Source organism: Bos grunniens, chromosome 12 (assembly GCF_055505025.1).
Source record: "Bos grunniens cultivar Pamir isolate PY7600 chromosome 12, Bosgru_T2T1.0, whole genome shotgun sequence".
Classification (NCBI taxonomy): domain Eukaryota; kingdom Metazoa; phylum Chordata; class Mammalia; order Artiodactyla; family Bovidae; genus Bos; species Bos grunniens.
Window position 1 is genome coordinate 91624605 of NC_141176.1, and position 25591 is coordinate 91650195.

Consider the following 25591-nt stretch of genomic DNA (forward strand, 5'->3'; position numbering starts at 1 on the left):
GTGGCCAGTTTGTTTCTCACTGTAATAGTGTGTATCCATGGAACAATTCAATAGACAAGTTTTAACGCTTGAAAATTGTTTTTTGAAAACACCAAATGGTTAATTTTACCAGACAAACATTTTATATCCTGGCCCATCCCCCAAATGGCCATTTTTAAATGACTGCGTACGTTTGTTCCTGAACCAAACCGGAGAGGTCCAGCTTCAGAGCACGCTTTTGCTATGGCAGATCCCAGGGTAGCTGTCTCTAACTTACAGAAGTGGTACCGATGAGGTTTGCAGGGGGACCTGGCACTTCCTGTGTTGTAATCAGAAGTGCAGCCAGATGCCAGCACATGCAGGAGCCTGCTGCAGACGTGGCGTCAGGAGGCACATGCGACGTGGCCAGTTGTTCACCTGCCAGTATATTTAATCTTGACATAAGTATGTGTTACATTTTTGTCTTAAAAACGTGTACACCAGCAGTATAGACAAAGCCTTAAGAAAATTTTGTATTATTGTTCTCACTTAATCAAGTAGAAGTTACCCTAATTGCCAGGAAAATAATAAGTGTTAAAATAGGAGTGTATGTTTAGACCAGGAGTTGGGAAATGACTGCCCACAGACCAAATGCCGCCCACCACCTGCTCTTGTATGGTGTGTGAGCCAAGGATGATCTTCAGATTGTTAAATGGGTTAAAAAAGTCAACATAAGGAAACTATTTCATGACATATGAAAATTATATGACATTCACGTGTTAGTGTCCAGAAATAAAGTTTATGGGCACAGCCAGGCTCATTTGCTAACACGTGTGTGGCTGCGTTTGTCCAGCGTCAGAGTTGAGCGGTTCAGGACCCACACAGCTGAATTCGTTTCTTTTCTGGCCCCATCAAAGCTGACGTTGGATATAGACTGACAGCCAGCGCGATCATCAGCGTCCTTCACTGCCCACGTACTACGTGGTCAGTGGGACTTTGAGCTCTGAGTGATAACGTGGTTCCCTTTAACCCCGCGTGGCCGAGGGTCGTTTCTCTCCAGGGTCTGCTGGCTCTGAAGGCGCCACAGGGGAGATTGGGCCCCTGGGGCGTCTGGGGACGCCTGTAGCAGATGTTCACTACACATGAAACCATGAGTCTGTTTTCTGACTGTTACCTTCATCTGGTAAACAGTTAATGAGAACTTTTTTTGTGCCCGACGTAATTCCCTAATTTTGACAGTGAATTGCTAGTACAGAGCACTGTTTGGTAAAGACACGGGCGTTGTAACTGATCATACATTAGAACGTGAACTTTTTGCATGTCAATGTCTACAAATAGGTATTTGCTTTCCAGCAAAACTCTTAAACATTTAAGAATCTTAAGTGTTTAAGTTTGATAAGCTTTACCTAGACAAATGGGCTTCCCCAGTGGCTCAGTGGTAAAGATTGTCCTGTCAATGCAGGAGACACAGGAGACGTGGGTTCGATCCCTGGGTCAGGAAGATCTCGAGGAGGAAATGGCAACCCACTCCAGTATTCTTGCCTAGGAAATCTCATGGACAGAGGAGCCTGGCAGGCTACAGTCCATTGGGCTGCAAAAAGTCGGACACGACCTAGCGAATGAGCACGCACGCGTGCATGTAGACAAATATAAAATAGGAAGGTTGCTAGATACAAATAAGTGAAATAATAACAATCCAATGGCAAGAAAAGCGGTTTAAACAAATCTGTGCTTATATAAATTATTATTTAAAACAATTCTATCTGTTGGTTTTCTACTTTTAGTTATAGCTGATAATGGAAGTTGCATATTGAATAGCATGTCTGCTAATACGGGATTTCTTCCCATTTTTTCAGGTTCAGTGTAGACGGCTCTCCTGGAGAGACACACCCAGGGCCACACCTGGGAGTGTTTGAGCCCCATCTTTCCCCCTTAGGGCTTGTCGTTTTCCAGTCACTAAGATTGTGCCTGACTCTGTAACCCCATGGACTGCAGCACACCAGGCTTCCCCATCCTTCACTGTCTTCTGGAGTTGTCTTAAACTCATGTCTGTTGAATCAGTGATGCCATCCAACCACCTCATCCCCTGTCACCCTCTTCTGCCTTCAATCTTGCCCAGCATTAGGGTCTTTTCCAGTGAGCTGGCTTTTTGCATCAGGTGGCCAAAGTATTGGAACTTCAACTTCAGCGTCAGTCCTTCCAGTGAGTATTCAGGCTTGATTTCCTTTAGGGCTTAGGTCTTGAATAAATTGCCTAAATCTAGATCCATGGTTCTTCCCTGTTAAAATACAGCTCACCCTCGAACAACACTGGTTTGACCCGCGTGGGCCCACTTACACGTGGGTTCTTTTCGGAGGGAAATACTCCAGCAGCGCATGACGGACGTGCAGTTGTTGAGTCTGTGGACTCAGCCCTGGATACGGGGGTGGGGACCTGACTCAGGTATACTCGGGTTTCCCACTGACGGGACTCAGCACCCCTAGCTCCGGGTATTCAGGGCTCAGCCATATGTTTCTCATGGGGTGGTTCTGAGAACGAGCTGCGGTGAGTAGGACGCTGGCCTCAGGGTAATCTGACGCTGGGGCTTCTGCTCGTGCCTTAATGAAGTTTCCCGTAAGGACCAACGGCTAGCCGTGTTTTCTTCTTAGAAAGTGGAATGTCACAGAGGCAGAGGCAGCGGACTTCGCTTTTAAATCACTTTGGTTAATTCCAGTGGACACTGGGTAAAAAGTCACAGGTAAGTACTTCTTTCCGGTCCAGCTCTCACATCCATACATGACTACTGGACAAACCATAGCTTTGACTATACAGACCTTTGTCAGCAAACAAATGTCTCTGATTTCTAATACGCTGTCTAGATCTGAACTCCAGGAGACGGTGAAGGACAGGGAAACCTGGCGCACTGCAGTTCATGGGGTGGCAAAGAGTCGGACACGACTTAGCAATACAACAACAAGTGCTTAGAACATCAAGATTTAGGCTTTAGGTCATGATAAAGGTCCAGGGAACCCTAGGGGAGCACTGGAAATGGGCCTGAATTCTTCCTATAGAGGTTAGTGAAGCTACCTGGTGGAGAACAGTTGCTTTTATTTACTTGCTTTTTTTTTTTAATCTGAAAATTTTTGCTGAGGTACAATTGGTATAACGTGTTAATGATGTCTCGGGTGTACCTCACAGTGATTTGATATTTGTGTATATTGCAAAACGATCACTGCTGCGTCTAGCTGACGTCTGTCACCATGCAGTTGCAAAATCTTTTTAATCTTGTAATCAGGACTTTGAAGATTTATTTTCTTAACTTTCAGATGTGCAGTACGGCACAGTTAGCTGCAGGCGCCGGGCCTTACCGTGTATCCCGTGACTTATCTCTACCTGCAAGTTTGTACTTTTAGACCCTCCTCACCCGTTTCATGTGCCACCCCGCCACCTCTGCTAACCCCCAGTTGCTTTTGTTTAATAGCCAAGTCATTACGATGCAGACGTTTCCATTAGAACCTACTTGATTATCTTTGTGTTAAACTTAACCCGCTGCACAGCACGTGGATGGCGCTAATGGTAAAGAGCCCGCTGGCCAGTGCAGGAGATGGAAGAGACACAGGTTCAATCCCTGTGTTGGGAAGGTTCCCTGGAGGAGAGCATGGCAGCCCACCCCGGTGTTCTTGCCTGGAGAATCCCGTGGACCGAGGAGCCTGGGTGGGCCAAAGTCCATGGAGTCGCAAAGGGTCGGACAGGACTGAAGCGACTTAGCGCACATGCATCACAGCACGTGGAACTCTGCTCAGTGTCTGTGGAAACCTGGATGGGAGGGGATCTGGGGGGAGAATGGATATGTGCATGTATGTGGCTGGATCCCTTCGCTGTTCTCCTGAAACTATCACAATGCCGTTACTCGGCTAATGCAAAGGACGCCCAGCACAAAACAGGACAAGGCAACTTGGCCCATTCAGTTAGTCACCGCACACTGGGCAGCCACCCCACGGTGTTTCTGGGCGAGGGGCTCGGAGGAGGGTGCGCCCGGGGTCCTGCGAAGGAACGCCGCAGCGACAGGCCCCTCGGGCCGCCCTCCTGCGACCTGGGCGTGAAGGTGGCTCGGTGGCCGCAGCCATCCACGGGTGCGCTTGCTGAAGTAACAAAGCGTTTACCAAAGCAAAACCCACTGTTTTCACTATTTTTTATTTATTTTTTTACTATATGCTTATTTTAGAAAGAATAGGCATTTGTGTGAAATTTCCTTTCGCATCTCGTGTCCATATCGTGTTCCAGGCCACGTGTATTAAGGTACTGAACCTTTCAGGAAGCAAGTTGCGAACATTCTGTCTTTGCACGTTTGAAGACAACGTGCCCCTGCCAAAGGCCTGGTTTTTCTCCATGGTCCTGTCGGAGGTGATTTATGACTCAGCGGTTGCTGGCACACATGCAACGAGGCTTATGGAAATGCCCTGTCGCCCTCCCTTGCAACCTTCGACCCATTCTGCTTTCTGTCTTGGTCCCAGGTGGTCTCAGGCAGTTTGGGGGCCAGACTTCTGGGTTCGTTTAATCCAGAGAAATTGCTAGTCAGTTGAGGCTTTTCTCTCATCTCCCTCCTTGGCTCAGGAAAAAGGTGTGTCGAGACTCAAAATAGCCTCTGGGTTTGGTGGATTTTTTCTTTGGCCATACCATGTGGCATGCGGGATCTTAATTCCCCCACCAGGGTTTGAACCTGAGCCCCCGGAGTGGAAGCAGTGAGTATTAACCACGGGACCGCCAGGGAATCCCACTTCCGGGAGTTTTTAATGAGGGTCTTTGTTTCAGAATATTTATATGTTGTTTTCTTCACAAACTAAACACGAGTTTGCTGTGTCCCCTCCTCCCTCCAAAAAGGATGACAACGAATGCGTCATTTTCCTGGAAGGAAGAAAAGCCTTAGATCTCTCTTCTGTCCCTGCCTCAAATTCATTGTATCATCTGACTTCATTCAAAAAACAGGGTTGATAACTTTCTCACTTTAAAAACCCTACTTGAAGTCACTGCAAATGGAGTAACAGGTTAAATCTTGATTTGCACAATTTAATACTTGGTTCAACCTGAGTCTTCTGTTAAACAAGACAGTGTTTGTTTAGGCAGGTCCACTCGAGATAGAGTGAGTCAGCGTTGCTGACAAATGAACGGCCTCCGTGGACTGCCTGCCACACGCCGCTGGAGGTGGGTGTTAAGTGTTTGTCTGCTTAGACCTTCACAAGGACCCTGCCTGGAAGGTGTCCCTGCTGCAGGTGAGGGTGCCAGCCCCGGGTGAGGCCTGATTCTCGGAGGCCCCCGTCCCCCCTCGGGCTGCAGAGCCTGAGTCCTCTTCCCTCCATCCCCATCCTGGCGGGACCCGCGGTCAGGACCTGACGCTGCTGCTGCCGCCGCCTCGATCTCACTTCTGTCCTTCAAAACCAAGAGGATGGAAGCAGGCAGAAGGAACGTGTCCAGGACCCCAACTGGAACAGGAGCCCAGGGCTCGGGCAGTCAGCCTGGGGTCCTCACTGCCGGGCCTGGGCCTGAAGGAAGGCCCTGCACTACCACACGCAGCCCCTGCACTGCCTGGCCTCCAGGTGGACAGCTGGCTGGTCACAGCCAGTGCCTGTCCCACCCCATAGTGGGAGCAGAGCTGGACCAGAAAGAAGGCTGAGTGCCGAGGAACTGAAGGTGCTAGAGAAGACTCCTGAGGGTCCCTTAGACTGCAAGGAGCTCAAACCAGTCAGTCCGAAAGGAATTAACCCCGAATATTCATTGGAAGGGCGGATGCTGAAGCTCCAATGCTCTGGCCACCTGAAGGGAACAGCCAACTCACTGGAAAAGACCCTGATGCTGGGAAAGATGGAGGGCAGAAGGAGAAGGGGGCGGCAGAGGACGGGATGGTTGGATGGCATCACTGACTCGATGGACGTGAGTCTGAGCAAGCTCCAGGAGATGGTAAAGGACAGGGAAGCCTGGAGTGCGGCAGTCTACGGGGTTGCAAAGAGTCAGACACGACTGAGCGACCGAACAACAAAAAATCAATTCACCAGAGACGCGGCGCGGTCGTGGACTGAGCTGAGATGTGAGGGGGAAGGTTTGGGCCTGCGCTAGCTCACCTCGTGCAGTCTGACCTTGGGGCCGTCGCTTCTCCGCCCAGCGTCCTCAGGGACAGCCCGAGGAGGGTGACAGTGTGTCTCCTCCCCTGGCGGGAGGACCGGCCAGCCGGGGGTGTGCAAGCACCTCCTGAACGCTCGACTCCATGCAGATCACGATCGGAGGCTTGTTTTTGGTCAGTTGGTTATTCCAGTCGACCGATGTATTCTGAAAACAAATTGAGATCCTTACAGCTGGAGTGAAAGTGAAGTCGCTCAGTCGTGTCCGACTCTTTGTGACCCCATAGACCGTAGCCTACCAGGCTCCTCTGTCCGTGGGATTTTCCAAGCAATAGCACTGGAGTGCATTGCCAGTTCCTTCTCCAGGGGATCTTCCCGACCCAGGGATCGAACCCGGGTCTCCCGCATTGTAGACAGACGCTTCACCGTCTGAGCCGCCAGGGTAGCAGTCAAGTGCAGCCTCAGGACAGACTGGCCACGTCCTCTCTCCTCCTGCGTGAGGAGCAGGCCTGCTGCTGCTTCTCTGGAAATCACTGTTCCTCTTTGCAGAACAGAAGAAAGTAGAGAAATAGGGGTTTGTTTCCACCACCTCTCAAGCCCAGTAACCTTTTTGCTGACTCACCTCTTGGTTGAATTTGAGCGTACAGAGATTAGTTCAGCCCCTTCCGTGTGTAGGAGAGGAAATGGAGGCTCAGGTGACAACTTGACTCAGCAAGTCAGCGGCAGAGCTTAGACCAGACTGGGTGCTGTGACTGCAGGCAGCTGGTCCCTGGGCGGCCCGGACTCACCCGCAGGGCCGTCAGGGTGTCTCTCTTCACGGGAAGCCATCAGCCTTCAATAAACACATGTTGAGTAAATAACGAATCTAAGACCTGACATCAAAAATCAAGACATTTTTCTTCTCTAACTTCTAAATAATAGTCATACCTGAAGTGGAATTTCAGTTGGTTTGTGTGAAGGAAATACTTTTAGGACAAATGTATAAGCCATTAGAAATGCAGAATACTTCTAAATGGTGGATATCTGAGAAATTGAATTTGGTTAGATTTTGATTACCCAAAGGCATTCAATATTTTCTGTTATAAAATTTCATAAGAACAAACATCAATAATTGTTCATAGGGTTTATTAGCAATTTCTCCATTTACAAAGATGCTTAGAAACGATTTACTGTCTTCCAAATTTTATTTTGCATGACAAATTGCTTGAGAAATACTTTGATTTCCTCCATGACTGTATTTGAGCATCTCCTGGTTGCAAGTGACAGAAATTGGCTATGTCTTACACAAAGGTGGGAGAGAGAAGGGAGGGCTCGGGAAATCCTGGGACTGGAGAAGTCGAGGACAGGCAGCACGGCTTTCTCTCTGCAGCTCAGACACGACGGGAAAGTTGGGCCCTCACGGCATCAGCGATGGCCAACAGGGCAGATGGTGTGCTAGACTCGGAGCTACTGCGAGTCTGGCTTGGATGATCAGGTACTATGTTTAGAGTAAACCTTTCCGTTTTTAAAGTTCTTCTTGCCCTGATAGATGCCATGTTTAAAATGGGTAATTATGCTGCCTCCATGGCAACCACAGCAGATCTGGCTTCGTTCTTTCCCTGATAGTTGGGACGTGCTCAGCAAATGGAAATGTTCATTTGTATCTTAAAATAAGTGAGAATTAGTTGGTGGTGAGGGTTACCATTATTCTGCGGTCAGTATACATGGTTTTCAAAATATTTTTGGTTCCTTGCCTCATAGATCGGCTCCATAAATATGAAAAATCCCAAGTTGAGTAACAGGGAAATACTCTCAGGGCATGACGATCTGCCTGAAATAACAGTTGAAGGCATGGCAGGGTGAACTTTGGCTCATCGTTCAAGGCAAAGGCTAGCAGTGAGCATTTCACTTTGCAAACTTTGAAACTTTATTTCTAGAATGAAGAATATTAACAAAAGTAAAAGCTAGCTGAGTCGCGCACGGCAGAGGTGAGAGTGGGACGTGTGAGGACAGTCATGGGATAGTTTTAGGGGTGATTCCATATCATGCCTTGAGCTTCCCCAGTGGTTCAGAGGGCAGAGAATCCTCCTGCAACGCAAGAGCCACAGGAGACAGAGTAGATGCGGTTTCGATCCCTGGGTGGGGAAGATCCCCTGGAGAAGGAAATGGCAACCCTCTCCAGTGTTCTTGCCTGGAGAATCCCATGGACAGGAGCCTGGTGGGCTAGAGTCCATGGGGTCACAAAGAATCAGACAACGACTAAGCAACTGAACAACAAAATTCCAGAGAGATTAGCTGTTTCATAGTAAAAAGTCAGTCAATCAATAAAATGACAAGGAAACAAGGTACCAGAACTGAGAATAACAGGCAAAATCCTCAAAAACTTCAGAAATTAGAAATGTCACACAACGATTGTAAAGTAACTGTTTTAAAATGATTTGAAAATAACAGGATCTCAATAATATGATCAAATATTGACATATGAAATCCATAGTAATTATTCAATACGAAATCCTGCCGTTAGCAATAACATGGATGACCTGAGAGAAACTGTTTTTGTTACTGTTGATGTTTAGTTGCTAGGTTGTGTCTGACTCTCTGTGACTCCACAGACTGCAGCACGCCAGGTTTCCCTGTCCTCCACCGTCTCCCAGAGTTTGCTCAGACTCACGTCCATCGAGTCAGTGATGCCATCCAACCATCTCATCCTCTGTCGTCCCCTTCTCCTCCTGCCTTCAATCTTTCCCAGCATCAGGGTCTTTTTCAATGAGTCAGCACTTCCCATCAGGTGGCCGGAGTATTGGAGCTTCAGCTTCAGCATCCGCCCTGCCAATGAATATTCAGGACTGATCTCCTTTAGGATGGACTGGTTGGATCTCCTTGCAGTCCAAGGGACTCTCAAGAGTCTTCTCCAACACCACAGTTCAGAAGCATCAATTTCTTGGCTCGAAACCTTCTTTACGGTCCACCCGTACATGACTCGTGGCGACGCCATAACTTTGACCATATGGACCTTTGTTGGCAAAGTGATCTCTGCTTTCTGATATGCTGTCTAGGTTTGTCATAGCTTTTCTTCCAAGGAGCAAGCGTCTTATGATTTCATGGCTGCAGTCACCGTCTTCTGTAATTTTGGAGCCCAAGGAAATAAAGTCTGCCACTGTGTGCACTGTTTCCCCATCTACTTGCCATAAAGTGATAGGACAGGATGCCATGATTTTCATTTTATGCATGTTGAGTCTTAAGCCAGTTTTTTTCACTCTCCTTCATCAAGAGTCTCTTTAATTCCTCTTTGCTTTCAGCCTTCAGGGTTGTATCTGCACATCTGATGTTTGGGATATATTAAAACTTTCTCCCCCTGCACAATTCCTCCAGCTTTTTACTGTTTGACCATACTGATCAGAAGCTCTTCATGGCTCCCAGAGATATTTGATTTTTATCATCCACATTTATATTTCTAGGGCTGACCTTCTGCTTTTCCTGCACTTAAGGGGCTTCCCTGGTGGCTCAGACGCCGAAGAACCTGCCTGCAATGTGGGAGAACTGGGTTCAATCCCTGGATTGGGAAGAACCTCTCGAGAAGGGTACAGCTACCCACTCTAGTGTTCTGGCCTGGAGAATTCTATGGACAGAGGAGCCTGCCTGGCGGGCTACAGTCCATGGGGTCACAAAGAGTCGGACACATCTGAGCAACTTTAAGAAGAGAATGTTAGCCTGACATCCTCAATTGTTCAAAGATTCCAAGTCACCCCGCCGGCCACGAGGGGAGCACCCACTCTTGGTGGTGGGACAGTCCTCTACCCCAGCATGCCCCAGCATTCCTTTTCCTTCTTTTAATGAACACCTTTGTTTTTATCTATTGACTGGTTTTTGGCTGCCCTGGGCCGCCGTTGCTGTGCATGGGGCTTTCTCTAATTGTGTTCGGGCTTCTCTCGCTGTGCAGCACAGCTCTAGAGCGCAGGCTCGGTCCCTGCGGCTCACCGGCTTTGTTGCCCAAGGTCACTGGGAATCTTCCCAGACCAGGGATCAAACCTGTGTCCCCTGCACTGGCAGGCGGATTCTTAACCACTGAGCCACCAGGGAAGTCCCCACTCCAGAGTTCTGACACATTGGTAAGGCCAGAAATGCCACTGACTGGCCCCTTTCCTGTGTCAGATATTAGAAAATATTAATAAAATTGTCATCAGAGTCAGATGGCAAATAACCTCATAGGGATAAAAGAGGAAATAAACGAGTAAACCTGTCTGCGTATTTTGCTTCCACAAGACACGTGCCCCAGTAATTTCAATAACCGTGTCACTTTAGATTTTTGCTCTAATGTTATCGAACTTCAGTTGTCATATTTTCCAAAAGTTAGGTTGCACTGCAGACTCAGTGCCAGGAGTTATCACTTCCTCTTAGATTTGCGTGGTATCAGTATGTCTTGTCAGAGCTTAATACAAAAGATAGTATGCCTACTTTCCAGTGACCTTTCAGATCAGTTATGAGTTACGGCACGGTATGGCGTGCTTAGTCACTCAGTCATGTACGACTCTTTGGGACCCCAGGGACTGTAGCCCACCAGGCTCCTCTGTCCACAGGATTTCGCAGGCAAGAATACTGGAGTGGGTTGCCATGTCCTTCTCCAGGTGTCTTCCTGACCCAGGGATCCAGCCTGTCTCTCCCGTGCTGGCAGGCGGGTTCTTCACCATCGGGCCACCAGAAGCCTGTACTTCACACCATGTTGCTGGTTGTTGAGTTGCTCAGTCATGTCGGGCTCTTTGCGACCCCATGGACTGTAGCCTGCCAGGCTCCTCTGTCCATGGGATTCTCCAGGGGAGAATTCTGGAGAGAGTTGCCATTTCCTCCTCCAGGGGATCTTCTGACCCGGGGACTGATCTCTGTCTCCTGTGTCTCCTGCACTGGCAGATGGTTCTTTACCCCTGAACCACCCAGGAAGCCTCAGATGCAGGTGAATTCCTCCACCGAGGCTTGCTTTTCCGTCTGCCAGCTCTCTCACAACCTGAAAACCAAGTAAAACTAAAATCCCACCTTGTGGATTTTTCCAGCCACACAACAGTGGAAATTCACAGCACACACACACGCACGTGAAGTCTGGTAAAGCTGGTGTGTTTTCAAAGGCGCCCCCTTCACCCAGGACCAAGGTGGAGAAAGACGGCTCACCGGGGACGTTCATTCCTCCACAGCAAGTCCCTTCCTCTTTCCCGCTCGAGAGTGGACTCCGCCGGTTTTCCCACTGGGGCGGGTGCTGGGCCAGAGGGAGGCCTGAGGAAGGTCAGGGAGGTCCCCCAACCCCGCTCTGCACGCAGGCCCATGCAGCCTTCCAGGAAGAAGCCACGACCCCAGGCTTCGGCCTGAGGGGAGAACACTTTTGGCAAAAACAGGGATTTCTGCTTTCCTTTAGCTTTGGCCTCTGTGGATTGGTTTTTTTCTTTTTTTCCAATCTCATGCTATCTCCAGAGTGCATTTAAAAAATATTTTATAAACATATTAATCACTTCAATCTGAGGATGTTCAGGATATCTAGCCTGCCATATTGCTGGGGATAGAAGTCTCTTATCAAACCGATTCTAGCCAGTAAAAGCGGAGTTCCCGGAGACCAGGAACCATGACTGGTTCACTGTTATATCCTGGGACCTGGACGCAGTGCTGTCTGAATAGCGAGTGTTATCTGAATGCGTGCCAAAGCCAGCGGTTTCAAGTTCAAGTGGTTGGTTTGAAATTCTAAGTACCATCAAGGCAGTTGTTTTTCCAGAAAACTCTTTTTTTTTTTGGCTGCACTGCACATCTTGCAGGATCTTAGTTCCCCGACCAGGGATCGAACCCTTGCCCCCTGCGTGGAAGCATGGAGTCCTAACCACTGCACCACCAGGGAAGTCCCTGAAATTTTACACTTTAAATAAATGCAAACTGGGAGTGCCATGGTCTCTAGAAATGTGAGTGATAAAATTTAATACAAACCAAGAGAAAATACAACCCAAATATCCAGAACACACTCTCCAGCCCTCGTGAGCTCACTTTTCCTGCTGTTATCTATCCGTTCTCGTGGTTCAGTCATAGTTTTTGCTTCTGAATTGAAATGCAGGCTGCATGTACTTTTCACTCATTCCTTTAATATGTTGGTAGACCACAAAACCCCCAGGAGCTGCCCCAAATTATAGGATACTTATAATTTATTTTATGTTATCCTTTAAAAATTTCTGTTTTTAGGGAATTCCCTGGAGGTCCACTGGTTAGGATGCTGTGCTTTCATAGCCAAGGGCCTGGGTTCAATCCCTGGTCAGGGAGCCAAGATTCAGCAAGCTGTGTGGTATGGGCCACAAATGAAAATTTCTATTTTTATGTTTTATAATACGTATTTGCATGTTTCATGTAACTTACAGATATGCATAGACCGGACTGCCTGCTCAGGCATCATTGTTAGTGCTGGACAATGAAGACAATTTGGAGAACACTCTCAAGCAAAATGCGGTTGCTTTTTAAAGCGTACTCTACCAGGCAGCTGCCCCGTCCCCTAATCCGCTATCAGTTCTGCTAACATGGGACTTAAAAGGCAGAAAATCTGAATCATAAACACAGTCTTGTCTTGCTAATGAAAGTGAAAGTCGCTCAGTTCTGTCCGACTCTTTGTGACCCCAGGGGCTATACAGTCCACGGAGTTCTTCAGGCCAGAATATTGGAGTGGGTAGCTTTTTCCTTTCTCCAGGGGATCTTCCCAACCCAGGAATCGAACCGGGGTCTCCTGCATTGCAGGCAGATTCTTTACCAACTGAGCTACCAGGGAAGCCCCCAAAATACCCTTCTCCAGGGGATCTTCCCAACCCAGGGACATTACTTTGCTGACAAAGGTCCATTTAGTCTAAACTATGGTTTTTCCGGTAGTCATGTATGGATGTGAGAATTGGACTATAAAGAAAGCTGGGTGTTGAAGAATTAATGCTTTTGAATTGTGGTGTTGGAGAAGACTCTTAAGAGTCCCTTGGAGTGCAAGGAAATCCAACCAGTCCATCCTAAAGGAGATCCTGAATATTCATTGGAAGGACTGATGCTGAAGCTGAAGCTCCAGTACTTTGGCCACCTGATGCGAAGAACTGACTCCTTGGAAAAACACTGATGCTGGGAAAAATTGAAGGCGGGAGGAGAAGGGGACGACAGAGGATGAGATTCTTGGATGGCATCACCGACTGGATGGACATGGGTTTGAGTAAACTCTGGGAGTTGGTGATGGACAGGGAGGCCTCGTGTGCGGCAATCCCTGGGGTCGAAAAAAGTCAGACACGACTGAGCAACTGAACTGAACTGAACTGATCTTGCTAATGTTGTGTTCAGTGATAAGAGTTGCTCTTTCTGAGGTTGTTTCCCAGGGCGAAGATCTTCTGAGCTGCTTTGTGAGGACGGAGCGTCCTGGCAGGTTTGGGGCAGGTATCCTAGGAGAAGCGTGAAACAGCAGTAGCTTCCCGCTCAGGTCCCATCACAGAGGTGCCGACTGGGGTGGGGCTGGGGGCCTCTGAGTGCCTGGAGCCGAGGGTCTTTTCTGCTCCCCAGGCCCCAGGGCTGGAGCGTCTCTGCTTCGTTGTTGGCTCTGCTCCCCGCGAGCTCCTCTGAAAACCTCATAAATGCCTACAGGATCGGGTCACTGACACACAGGTTTTAAACTCCCACCTCTACTTTAAAAAGAAAAGCTTAAACAAATGGAAAGGCTAGTTTTATTCTTCTTTGCTGGTTCAGTGAAAATTGCACTAACACACTTTACAAGTTTAATTTCAAGCTTGATTTATTTATTTAGCTAGTTTTCATTTAAAAATTTAATTTTTTTTCTTTTTTAAAAAAATTTGCTTTGCCTCTTTGAAGCTTGATTTCTTTGTTTTGCATACTTGGTTCATTGTTCAAAATGAATTCATGGCCCCTGCTATTATATATTCTGTGCATCCGTGCTTGGTCGCAGCCCTCCAGGCTCTGTCTGTGGGATTTCTCCAGGCAAGAATACTGGAGCCGGTTGCCATTTCCTCCTCCAGGGGATCTTCTCAACCCAGCAATATGAACCCATGTCTCCTGAGTCTCCTGCATTGGCAGGCAGATTCTTTACCACTGAGCCACCTGGGAAGGTATTATACATTCGTGTTGGTAACCTAGGTTTTCACTTTGTTTAAAGAGTAATGTGACTGTGTGTGATGAAGTGTCTTTCCAAGTCCTGGACAGGGTTGAGGAAACCCTCTTCATCGTTTTAAAACGCGCTTGAACTGAGAGGTCTCCTTGAGCCCATCGCCCTGCAGCTCCAGGGAAAAGACATGTTGGAATCTTGTGCTTTGATAATTTATGGTTTCAAATGTGTATCAAACTAAGAAAATTTCACTCCTTAGTCCGAGTGCCTTTCTAACAGGAGTCATTCCTAAATAAGCTTCCTGGTCCTTCAGACATAGGTTGGTGGTTGGCAGGTTTTGTGAGGAGTAAGCGGTGTGGCCCCAGAGGCCCTGGGCGTAGACCCCCGGGCACGCAGACCCCCCGGGGCCCCTCAGCACTCCCCTCCTCCCTTGCAGACTCTAGGGAGACAGCACACGCCTGGGAACACCGCCTCCTCCCGCCTCGCTGGATCCTCCTTCAGTGAGGCCAATGCAGTTCTCAGTCAACCACAGGCGCTCCTCAGGTGAGCTGCGGGGCCCACCTTGGGTGGGAGCGGATCCTCTGGCCCCGGGGTCCACTCCCAGAAACGCTGTCTCTGCCGCAGCATAACGGGCCCGGCTGTGTGTGAGTGCCCCCGCCGATCCTCAGGTCTGCCGAGCATCGCCGCACGGTGGCCGCCACCCCCGGTGGGGCCAGGTCTCCACTGCGCCCCAGTCTTCTCATGAGACCCTGATGAGTCACCCGCTGCGCCTAATTTAACGGGGCTCTGGTGAGAACCAGCGAAAACTCCGGGAAGGGACGCGTGTGCCATGACGGCTGCTGCTGTGCATCCGGTGGGTGGCCGTCCCAGGCTCTTCTCCGCCAACCCCACGCCGGGGCTGGGTGGCCCCTGGTCCCGGGTGGGTCTGTGACACCAACCTGCCCAGGATCCCCACCTCCTCACTCTCTCCCGGTCCTTCCCGGCCCCCCAGGCAGGATCTCCAGGCTCCTGGCCACCGTGGTGGCCCCCACCCGCCTCTCCCACCAGGGTTCCCCCTCCGCGCCTCCCAGCACCCCTTTCTCCTCCATGAAAGCCCATCATTCTCAAATCCTTTCCTAGGGCCTTACTTTCAGGTTTTTCCATCCAAAGAGCTCATTTAAATGCGATGGATTTCCAGATCAGTGAGGAGACATTTTTGACACTGGGAGAGAGGATCTGACCTTTCACTGAGCCCCAGATGACGCTGCATTAGTCCTTGGGTTTCTAACACTCAGGTTCCCCGGGATCCATAGTTAGTGAAATCTTAGTTAGCCGGAATCCTGTTTAGGATTTTAGTCTGCTAAATCCCAGTTGGCCAAATCCTTTGCTAGAATTCTATTTTAACAGGCTCTGAAATTTCCCAGGTACTTCTCTGAAGGCACCCTCCTCTGAGGGGGTGGGTGGTAAGTGGGTGTCATCTGCAGACAGGAAGACCACAGCCCTGCCACAGACCAGAGGACACCCAGGGGCTCCAGGGACCAGATGCGGGGTAGGGGCCTGTGCTGGATCCTGACCCAGAAGAAGGACGTTCACAGAAAAACCGGTGAGGTCCAGATGAAACCTGGAGCTTAGTCAGCAGTAATGTACCAACGGTAACTTCCTTGTTGTAACAAAAAGTACCATAGTTACGTAAGATGGAAATGTGGGAGAAACTGGGCAAGGGGTATATGGGACTGCCTATACTTGTAACTTTTCTGTAAATCATACAGTATTCCAAGAGAAAAAGTGGTTTGAAAATGTATGTCTTAACTTCAGACAACAATGAATTCAGAATAAAGAGAATTACACAAGAAAAGCACGGTACTTGTAACGGGAACAGTATTTGCTGAAGGTAGGACCGTTGTCAATTCAGTGGGGCTGGGGGCTGGGGGTTCAGTGGGGCTGGGGGCTGGGGATTCAGTGGGGCTGGGGTCTGGGGATTCAGTGGGGCTGGGGGCTGGGGATTCAGTGGGGCTGGGGGCTGGGGGTTCAGTGGGGCTGGGGGCTGGGGGTTCAGTGGGGCTGGGGGCTGGGGATTCAGTGGGGCTAGAGGCTGGGGGCTGGGGATTCAGTGGGGCTGGGGGCTGGGGATTCAGTAGCATTACCAGCAAGATTAGCAGGGCTGGGCTGGGGAGGACATCTTCGTGGCTGAGCAGGCAGTATTAATGCCAAATAGATGGCCTGAATGGTCTGAAAGCCAGAAGGTCTGTCTTACAGGCAACTGAGAAGATAAGTAAATGCACTGCAGATAATGAGGACCGTGTTCCAAATACTTAAAAGATTACAAATATGGAAATGGGGGAGCTTCAGTGATCTCTGTTGTAGGGATTAGAATTAGTTATATCAGCAGGGACCCATGGCTTTTAACACGTCTAAATGAAGCTGATGCCGATGTGCGTGTAGATAGGGGAGCTGATGCTGATGTGCGTGGATGCACATTTCCTAGTCCTGCCCACTGAAGGCTTAGGAACAGGGCAGTCCAGTGCCAGTGGGCACACATGGCTCAGATCTTGGTTTAATACCGCCCTCCACTGAAGGAGCCAGGGCCCGCAGAAGCACGGCTGGTTCCTGCCTGCACAGGGGAAATGCAACTGAGCCCAGACATCCTGTCCCGGAAAGTAAGACAACGTCAGAGATGTTGGGAATGTCAGAACCAACACAGGAGCCAACGCAATGGAGCATCTATGGGCCAAGTCGGAGCATCAAAATAAACAAGGATCACAAGAGGTTATGACCCACTGAACAGTAAGAATCCATGGAACCCTTCTGACATAAATCAGTCAACGCGTCAGTAAGGAAATATCAGCTGGTGGAATTAGAGCGAGGGAGGGAATTAGAGACACAGCCCGTGGCCCCCCTGTGGTGCTTGAAGGCAAGGGTCATCACTGATGAGAATCAGGACAGATAAACACCATTTCAGAGCATCTCGTCACCCGCAGTGACTGTCACATGGACAAGCCTGGCAGACACCACTTGACCGGGGGGTGAAAGCCCACATCATTAGCAACGAGACAAATTCACGCTGCACTCCTCCTGACTTAGCCCGCCGCGAGGATCGTAGCGCTGCTTTGGTGGTACTCCTGTCAAAAGTGCGTATTGTGAATACAATCGTGAGGAAATATCAGACAAATCGAGCGACACTGAACAAGGAAACTGGGCTGTGCCCTTTGCAACTGTCAAGGTCCTTAGAAGAGAGTGGAGGCTGAGGACCTGGGCTGGACGGAACGAGACTGGGGATGCACCGTGTGTCCAGGTGGACCCTCCGTCTGCGGAGGACGTGGGCAACTTGGGAAATCGGAATGCAGTCCATGGGTCAGAGGGTGGCATTACATCAGTGCTGATTTCCGGATTTTGGTGATTGAGAAATGGAAATAAGCAGGAGTCCCTAACCCTAACCCTTCTAACCACGTGTGATCCAACAGAGAGAAACTGAGATAGAATGTGGCCGTCCCAAAGAGTACCGTTAGTGAAGCGGGTCTGATCGCTAGGTATCAAACTTTGTGTCTTGAAAAAAATACACCTTCCTTTTTAGTGTCTCCCGAAGACTCACAAAATTTGCTTGTGTTACTAATTTGCCCACAAAGAAAGCCCGGTAGGCTGGGTCCAGTGGACGCTGGTTTATTTCTGTGAGCAGACGCAGCTGTGAATAAACAGCTTTTAAAATCAGTTCTATCCAGCACTGACCTATAGGCGTCTTCGGGCTTTAGCACACTGTGTCTCTGAGATAACGCAGGGGTGGGCAGTTTACCCAAAAGTCGCTGAATTTCTGGCGGCCGCTCAGATGTGCACGGGGTCAGAGAGCTCACAGATACTGCCTCGTTCCGTTCCAGGCCCTCGAGCCGGCGAAGTGGAGTGGCCACGCTCGTGCGCGTGCTGGGGTCTCTCTCGTGAATCATGAGTGTTTTAAAAGTGTGTTTGCTGCTTTCTTTCCAATTTTTGAAAACACAGCATCTATACTATTTGTATTAAAAGTAAAAGTCTACTTTGTCCTTTTCTATTTTTAGTTGCTTATAAAGTATTGCTAATAGGTACGTCATTTTTCTAACGAGAAATAAACAGTGATTATATTTTTAAGTCCTTTCTTAACCTTCTGTAAGTTTGCTGGTCACCAGGTGAGTCTGTAGAACCTAGAGGGATTGTGGAGGGTGGGGGTGATTGGAGCCGTGTAGGTCATTCCATCACTGATGGGGAGGAGTGTCTTCCTGACCCTTAGAGACCAGACTCCTCCACAGCCCGGGTCCTGCTGTGTCTGAAAGACGCGTTGCTTCCACTCCACAGGAGAGACGCCCGGTGGGGTAGGGGGTGGGGGGCGCGGTCTGCAAGCCGGTGAGGGGCCTCAGATCTGGGATTGAATAGCCCTTGCCCCAGGCTTTCAAAATGGGTTTAGAATCAATTCAGTTACTCTTATGGGAAAAGGTCAATAGAAATTTTAATGGAAAATTTGACTTTGATGACATTGGAATTCAATAGCTTTGAATTTTGAAAGAAAGCTTTTTCCCATAAGAGCGAGCTGTCTCAGGACAGCTGGCGTCCACACGGTCAAGCGCCCAGGGGGGTGGGGGGACCCAGGGTGGGCCTGGGGCGCTGACTGGGGAATAATTAAGGGTCGTGTGCCCTGGAAGCCAGAGGACATTTCATGTGTGGTCACGTCCAGAGGTGTTCCCAAGGTCAGCTCTGCAGGAGACGCTTCCGAGGCTGGACTCCGCATCGTGGACCAGGCCTGCGGGGCGTCCGTACCCACGCCCTCCTCCAGGAGCTGCTCTTTCCTGCCCGCGCCTCCCTGCCTGTGAGCCTGGGCTGCAGGGCACGGCCCGGTTCGGGTGGCACAAGCCCCCATGGAGAGCGACGGAGCGGCAGATGCCCGCTGCTCCCCTCCTGCTCTGCGGCCTGGATCCTACCAGGACCAGGACCAGGACCTGTCTGTGGCCTGGGGGCTTGGGGACTCAGGTACAGATGAGGGGGAGGGGCAGATGGAGAGGTTGAATCCGTAAAAAACAACAAACAAACGAACAGCTGCCAAAAAAGAAGACCCCAGACTGACTCAGGGGCTTCCTTGCTGGCTCAGCTGGTGAAGAATCCGCCTGCAGGGCAGGAGACTCCAGTTTGATTCCTGGGTTGGGAAGACCCACTGGAGAAGGAATAGGCTACCCACCCCAGTATTCTTGGGCTTCCCTGGTGGCTCAGATGGTCAAGAATCTGCCAGCAATGCAGGAGACCTGGGTTCGATCACTGGGTTGGTAAGGTTCCCTGGAGAAGGGAAAGGCTACCCACTCCAGTGTTCTGGCCTGGAGAATTCCATGGACAGAGGAGCCTGGTGGGCTACAGTCTATAGGGTAGGAAAGAGTCAGACACGACAGAGCTACTAACACTTCACTTTTCAGACTGACTCACCCCAAATTCTACCAAACCTTTGGAGAAGAGTTCATACCAGTTCTCCCCAAACTCTCCCCCCAAATAAAAGACGAGCACCTCCCCACCCGTCGTGTGCAGCCACTAGGGCCCTGGTTCCCACGCCAGACGAGGACGCCGCTTTACACCTTGGCCGCCCTCCTCCTGCTTCTGGCTCTGTTCTGTAGGTTGTCTGAGTTCTCTCCGCTTGTTAAGGCCGTTTAATTCTACAGGACTATTGGATTTCAAACACGAAAATATTCCACAGGCAAGTCTATTCTCCACTTTATGTTCCAACACTTCCTCATTTATTTCATACAATTCTTTAATTTTTAGCTCGTTAATAAAAAGTGTTTCCTTCCTTTCTTTTGTAATGGCAGTGGTGAGGTGGTTTAGTCGCTAAGTCGTGTCTGACTCTTTACAACCACATGGAGTGCAGCCCGCCAGGCTCCTCTGTCCATGGGATTCTCTAGGCAGGAACACTGGAGTGGGTTGCCATTTCCTCTTCCAGGGGATCTTCCCAGCCCAGGGATGGAATCTACATCCCCGACATTGCAGGAGGATTCCTCACCACTGAGCCGCCTGGGACGCCCCCAAGGTGCCTGCTTCTATTCCTGTGTATATTATATTGTGCTTTTCCTTCCTCTGAACTAAACTTACTTTCTCCTTTTAATTTGGATCTCTTTCTCTCCTCTAATAAGATAGACTTGTCTCTGTTTGAAATTGTCAATGCGATTTTTTTCTTTTGTGATGAATGTTGTTTCTTTAAGCTTTTCCTCTGTAGTGAAGTTTTATTTTTCACGTGTGTCTTCTTAGGACTCTGCCTCTGGAGAAAGGGCATCCATTCGGGGTGCTTGTGTCTGCCCTCCCTTCGCAGCTGTGAGCGTCTTGCTCGGTTGGTAAGGAGATGGGTTTTAGAGTTCTGCAGCTCTGCTCCCAAAGCACCTGAGGGGCTGTGTGCTGGGCGTGGTGAGGTGGGAGCTGGGATGACACGCCCCCGGGGTTCTCCAGACCAGGGCGGCCCTGCCACGGTGAAAAGCATGTGCTCTTAGAGTGAGCGAAACTGTCAAATTCAGAAACAGGGGTTGGAGTTATTATGGAAAATGCTCCAGAATTCTGCTTGACCTTAAGAACAGTAGACCAGCAGATGACCCCGGGGCTGGGGTGGGTACAGCAGGAGACGGTGTCTACAGTTCAGATCAGCACGTTTGTAAAAATTAAAATATCCAACACTCAGGGGAACAGGCCCTTTCTTAAAAAAAAAAAAAAAAAGGCAACTTGGTTTAAACTTTTCCCTTGGAAAGTTTTCAAAAGCCAAAAAAACTAGTCTCGTCACTTGACTCAGCAGCCCCTTATCAGACATTTATCTTAAGAATAATAAAAGCCGATGACTACTTCTAGTGTACTTGTTAATCTGACTTTACAGAGACAGCACGAGGTAGAAAAGATTAAGACTCCCAGCTCCCGGTGAGGACGCGGAAGCCAGGGCACCAGGGCTGGAGAGGAGTCACGGGTCAGGGACTAGAGGTGCCGGTGTCCAGAAGGCAGGGGGTCTGGGCTCTGGGTCAAGCGTCCGTGGGGGGCTGGGTGTGCAGAGAGGAGCCTGGGGCACTGGGGCACTCCCGTCCGGCTGGGCACCAGCGCCTGGCAGGAGCGCATGTGAGCCGCGTCTTGGGCTGGTCCGGCCATGTTCTTGGGCTGTGATGAGATGCAGACCACTGTCAGAGGTGGTCCGGGAAGCGCTGTCTGCTCCTCCCAGCAGCTCAATCAGAGACCACGTTTGGACACAGGCAGCTTTCCCCAGAGGATTCGTCCACTGAGTTCTCTCTGAGTGCCGATGCTTTCTGCTTTGTTTGCTTTTCATTTATAACCCTGCTCCTCAGCTTTTGTCTTCTGCTGCCTCTGGCTTCTAAGAAGGCTCTAATTTTGCAAAAAAAAAAAAAAAGACATACTCACTCTGCAGCAAAAGAGATTTTCACTTTACTGACCGGCCTGGGGCGGCCAGCTCCTAGCTGAGGGACAGACACCCGATCGGATTCTGAAGGTCACTGTGGAGTGATCGCTGTTAACAGGGTGTTTTCCTTCAATAACACTTTAAAGTCTATGTTCGCTGCGGGGATGATGAGCGCTGAAGCTTGACGAGCCGTTCCGCTCGGGCAGGATGGCGGAGAATCTCACAAAGAAAGCACGGGGCTTGTTTGCGCCTCCTCGGTCAGCCTGGGGGCAGGGCCGCCGACCGCTCCGGACCCAGGCTCAGGGCCCCGTCAGGGCCGCGGTGACCCTGCACGGCGCTCGTCGGCCCAGAGAAATACCTGACAACACTGCTTATTAGGTGGTGACGTCCAAACGGCTTAAGGAGTTGCATCCTCACAACTAGATGACTGAGAAAATAATGCCAGTATACCGAGATTAAAACCAGCATCTCGGTCATCCTCACAGGAGCAGCGTTTCCAGCCGGGGCGAGCACCCCTGGCCGTCTGCGTAGCGGCTCTGACCTCAGCCCCCCGGGCACGGCCACCCCTGCCTCGTCCGTGTAGAAGTCCTCCTGGTTCCTGCGTCTCAGCTCAGCAGTTGAAGGAAGCCCCAGCTCCACGAAGGCTTGGAGCTCTGCAAGCCGACCAGAAGTCGTGGCCTCCGCCGAGCTCCTCGTCCCCCAGAACTTTATTGTGTAATCCTTGGAAATACCAAGCGTCTTGGCGCACACCGGGGGTTGTGGTGCCCCGTCGGGGTTCCCCAACACAGGGCTTGGTCACCACCGGTACAAGTTCCGATTCAAATTCGCAGTCGTCGATTTGGGAAATCAGCCCCAAGAGGGCTCCCCTCGTCCGTGATTCTGTTGACCGCGAAGAGTTTGTGTGCCTGTGAAAAGCACCTCAGTGGCTGCAGAGGTCTGTCAAAATCATCCTCATCTTCCTTTGTCTGATCATACAGAATGTGAGTTCATTTTCTAGGCCTTCCTTTCGGGTGAAGAAGGCCAGTAAGCAAGAGAAGAAATATTCTGAGCTTTTTTTTTTTCCTGGCTGTGTGCCTTGTGGGATCTCGGTTCCCCGACCAGGGATGGAACTCGGGCCATGGCAGTGAGAGCCCAGAATCCTAGCCACAAGGCCCCCAGGGACCCCTGATAAGGCTCACTCTGAGTTAAGCTGGCCCGAGCTCCTGTTGCTTGTAATCCACCCAGGCTCAGCCACTTCCCAGAGGCGTCCCTGTCCGCGCCCACCCCGCTGGTGGACGGCACTTCGTTACACGCATCCGTCCTCCCGCAGGTGGGCCTCCGGGTAACTTCCAGGGTGGGCTCTTACAAGTAAACCTGCTGTGGCTGTTTTAGCACTTGGCCTTGGTGGGCAGACGTCTGTTGGGTGTGATAGAAACAGGTTTGCTGGACTGGGGGAGGCGCTTGCTTCGCTCCGTGGAGTCTGCAATGCTTTCTCAAGGTCATTTCCCCATGGAGTTCCAGCCGCTCCGTGTCCTCTTCAGCACTGGGTGTTGCCCCTCCTTTTCACGTTGGCATCGGGGTTACTGCATTTCTAAAGAGTCGTGGGCCTGGACGTTCACAGCAAGAAAGGTGAGCACGGCTCACCCAGCTCTCGCCCCAGGACCAGCATCTCAGGAAGGTGACCAGCACCAGCGTGACTTGGCCTGCAGGAATGAGTCCCTGGGAAGACGGCATTTCTAGCCACAGATTAGCAAACCGATGTCGCTGCTTCATGGTCTGGGTTAATATGAGCTTGTCCTGAGGGCTGAGCTGCCTGCAGTGAGGGCCCGGGTCAGGGGAGGAATCCGTGTATGCAGAAATCAGAATCGGGCTGCCTCTGGGGTGGGATGGGACCCAGCAGCTCTATTTGTAACAGAACCAGGAGGCTGTGTGAGGGGAAATTTCTGGTGCTGAGAATGTTTGAGAGCTTGACCTGGTGTATGCACAGGAAGAAGTCGTCAAGTGCGCCCGTAAGCTGAACGTGCTCCACAGATGATCCTGTGTGTGTGTGTAGACCCCTGTTTAAAAAGTAGCTTAGTACCATCGTTCGAGGTTCTGTATATACGTGTGGCTGATTCACGCTGATGTGCGGCAGAATCCACAGCAATGTCATACAGCAATTACCCTTCAATTAAAATTACATAATTTCTTTTTTAAAAAGTAACTTAGTTCCCATCTCTTCCCTTGTTGGACAAAAGAAAGACCTCTCGCAGCCTGGCCACCGGGATTCTGGCCACAGGACCGGCGGACGCGCACTGCAAGGCTGTGTCTGGGAGAGGGGCAGGTCCGCGTGAAGGTGTCTCCTCTGAGCCGGGGGAGCCCCAGGGTGTGCTGAGGGCAGTCAGAGCACCGCGCGGAGGGGAAATGGAAGCCTTTCTGTTTTCCCACGTGTCCGCAGAAGGAACAAGTTAAGGGAAAGGTGTTAGCTTCAGATTCATAAGGCGCCGAGCTGGGGTTGCCAGTAAAAGGAAACCCAATTGCTCAGCCAGACTCTGAAAAATATGACTTGGTCCCTGAGTGAGAGCAGATGTTGTTTCCTGTTACAGACACGAGCTGTGCGCCCTCCGGTTCCCACCACGGCAAGCCATCCTTTCTCCCTTCGGAGGCGAGCGAAAAGGAGCAGAATTCCGGCTCCACCATCCCTGGTGACGAGCGGGCAGGGAGACTGTTCTCCTGAACCACGACCACCTCGTCACGGGTTGCCTCGCCCTCCCGTCACGGCCAGCCAGCAGAGGCCGGGCGCCCCGAGTCCCCTCTCCTGGATCCTCGGAGCGGGACGCTCCTCCAGGAAAGGACTTCCTCTCCCCGCCGGCTGCGGGGACTGGGCGGCTGGCTGATGGCTCGGCCCCACTGACGGAGCTTTTCCAGTTTTGGAAAGTGGCGTGTGCCTCCTTGCCCGGGCAGACGGTAATCTATGCTGCGAATTCAGGCCTGGGCGTGACGACTCAGTCCTTTCAGGCCCCTGAAAACCTGCTCCAGCCGCCAGCAGCACTGCCTCTGACCTGCCCTTGCCCACCGCCCTCGGCTCCCTGTCCCTGCCCGCCTCTCCCTCCAGGCCCCCACCTGCAGCCGCGCCAGCTGACACTGTCTCCTGCCAGCACAGGGACGCGGCAACACCTTCTGCAGAGTTTTCGGCCAGAGCTGGACTCCTCTGAGCCCTTAACAAGCAGCCTGCTCCGTAACAAACCACAGGACAAATATACTCGCTCCAATGTGGCAGCCTGAGCTACTTATTTTGCTTGATTTATGGGGAGTGAGACCCAAGGATGCCGTGGGGCTTTTCAGACATTGCTAAGTGTACGCTGACGCCCAGCGGGGTTGGGAAGGGGCTCAGTCTCCCATACTCCAGCGGGGGCACAGGGCCTGGCAGCTGCGGGGATGGAACGACGTGGGAAAGGGGGCAGGGAGGACCCCCCAGCCCGGGCTGGCTCCAGCCTGTGCCCACCGCCCGTCGGTCCCCAGCAGGACTCAGGCCCAGGGGATTACTGGCGCTTCTCTGAAGTGTGAGCCCACCGGGTAGCGCACCCAGGAGAACTGGCCGTGTTCTCCATCCGCTCCGTGCAGCGTGGCCTTTGCACACAGAGCACTTGAAGTGTGGTTCTTGAAAATGCATGACTACAGTTTATTTATTGCTGTGGTTTAGTCGCTCAGTCGTGTCCAGCTCTTTGCAACCCCATGGACTGTAGCCCTCCAGGTTCCTCTGTCCATGGGATTTCCCAGGCAAGAATACTGTAGCGGGTTGCCATTTAGTGGGTTGCCATTTCCTTCTCCAGGGAATCTTCCCGACCCACCGCTCAAACCCACATAACCAGCATTGGCACCAGATTCTTTACCGCTGAGCCACCTTACCTTCCATTAATTTGCAGTTTGACTTAAATAGCTACTTTATCGGACAGCACAGCTTTGGGCAGCGAGGCAAAAAAATTCCAGATTTCTGCCAATGTTTATTTTCCTCTAACTGAAATATTCAGAGTGGCCTCACTGAGTCGGGCTCTGGGGGAGGGCTCCTGCGGCGTGCTGTGGGGGGCCTGGCCAGGAGGTCTCGCTCCAGAGGTAACAGTGGCTCGCTGGAGGCTCATTCAGAAT

General features: G+C 50.8%; 1 long non-coding RNA gene across 5 annotated transcripts; it reads left to right on the forward strand.

The window, feature by feature from the left end:
- The first annotated feature begins 51 nt into the window (after positions 1-51).
- LOC147362082 (uncharacterized) lies at positions 52-24729 on the forward strand. 5 transcript variants are annotated; one of them, XR_015138469.1, is made up of 5 exons: positions 288-423; positions 14564-14670; positions 14752-14980; positions 15591-15709; positions 24052-24729. It is a non-coding gene; the product is annotated as an uncharacterized LOC147362082 (long non-coding RNA). The 5 variants fall into 5 exon arrangements; XR_015138470.1 differs by lacking the exon at positions 24052-24729 and having other exon boundaries at positions 52-423; positions 15531-15964; XR_015138466.1 differs by lacking the exon at positions 24052-24729 and having other exon boundaries at positions 15591-15964.
- Positions 24730-25591: the final 862 nt, after the last annotated feature.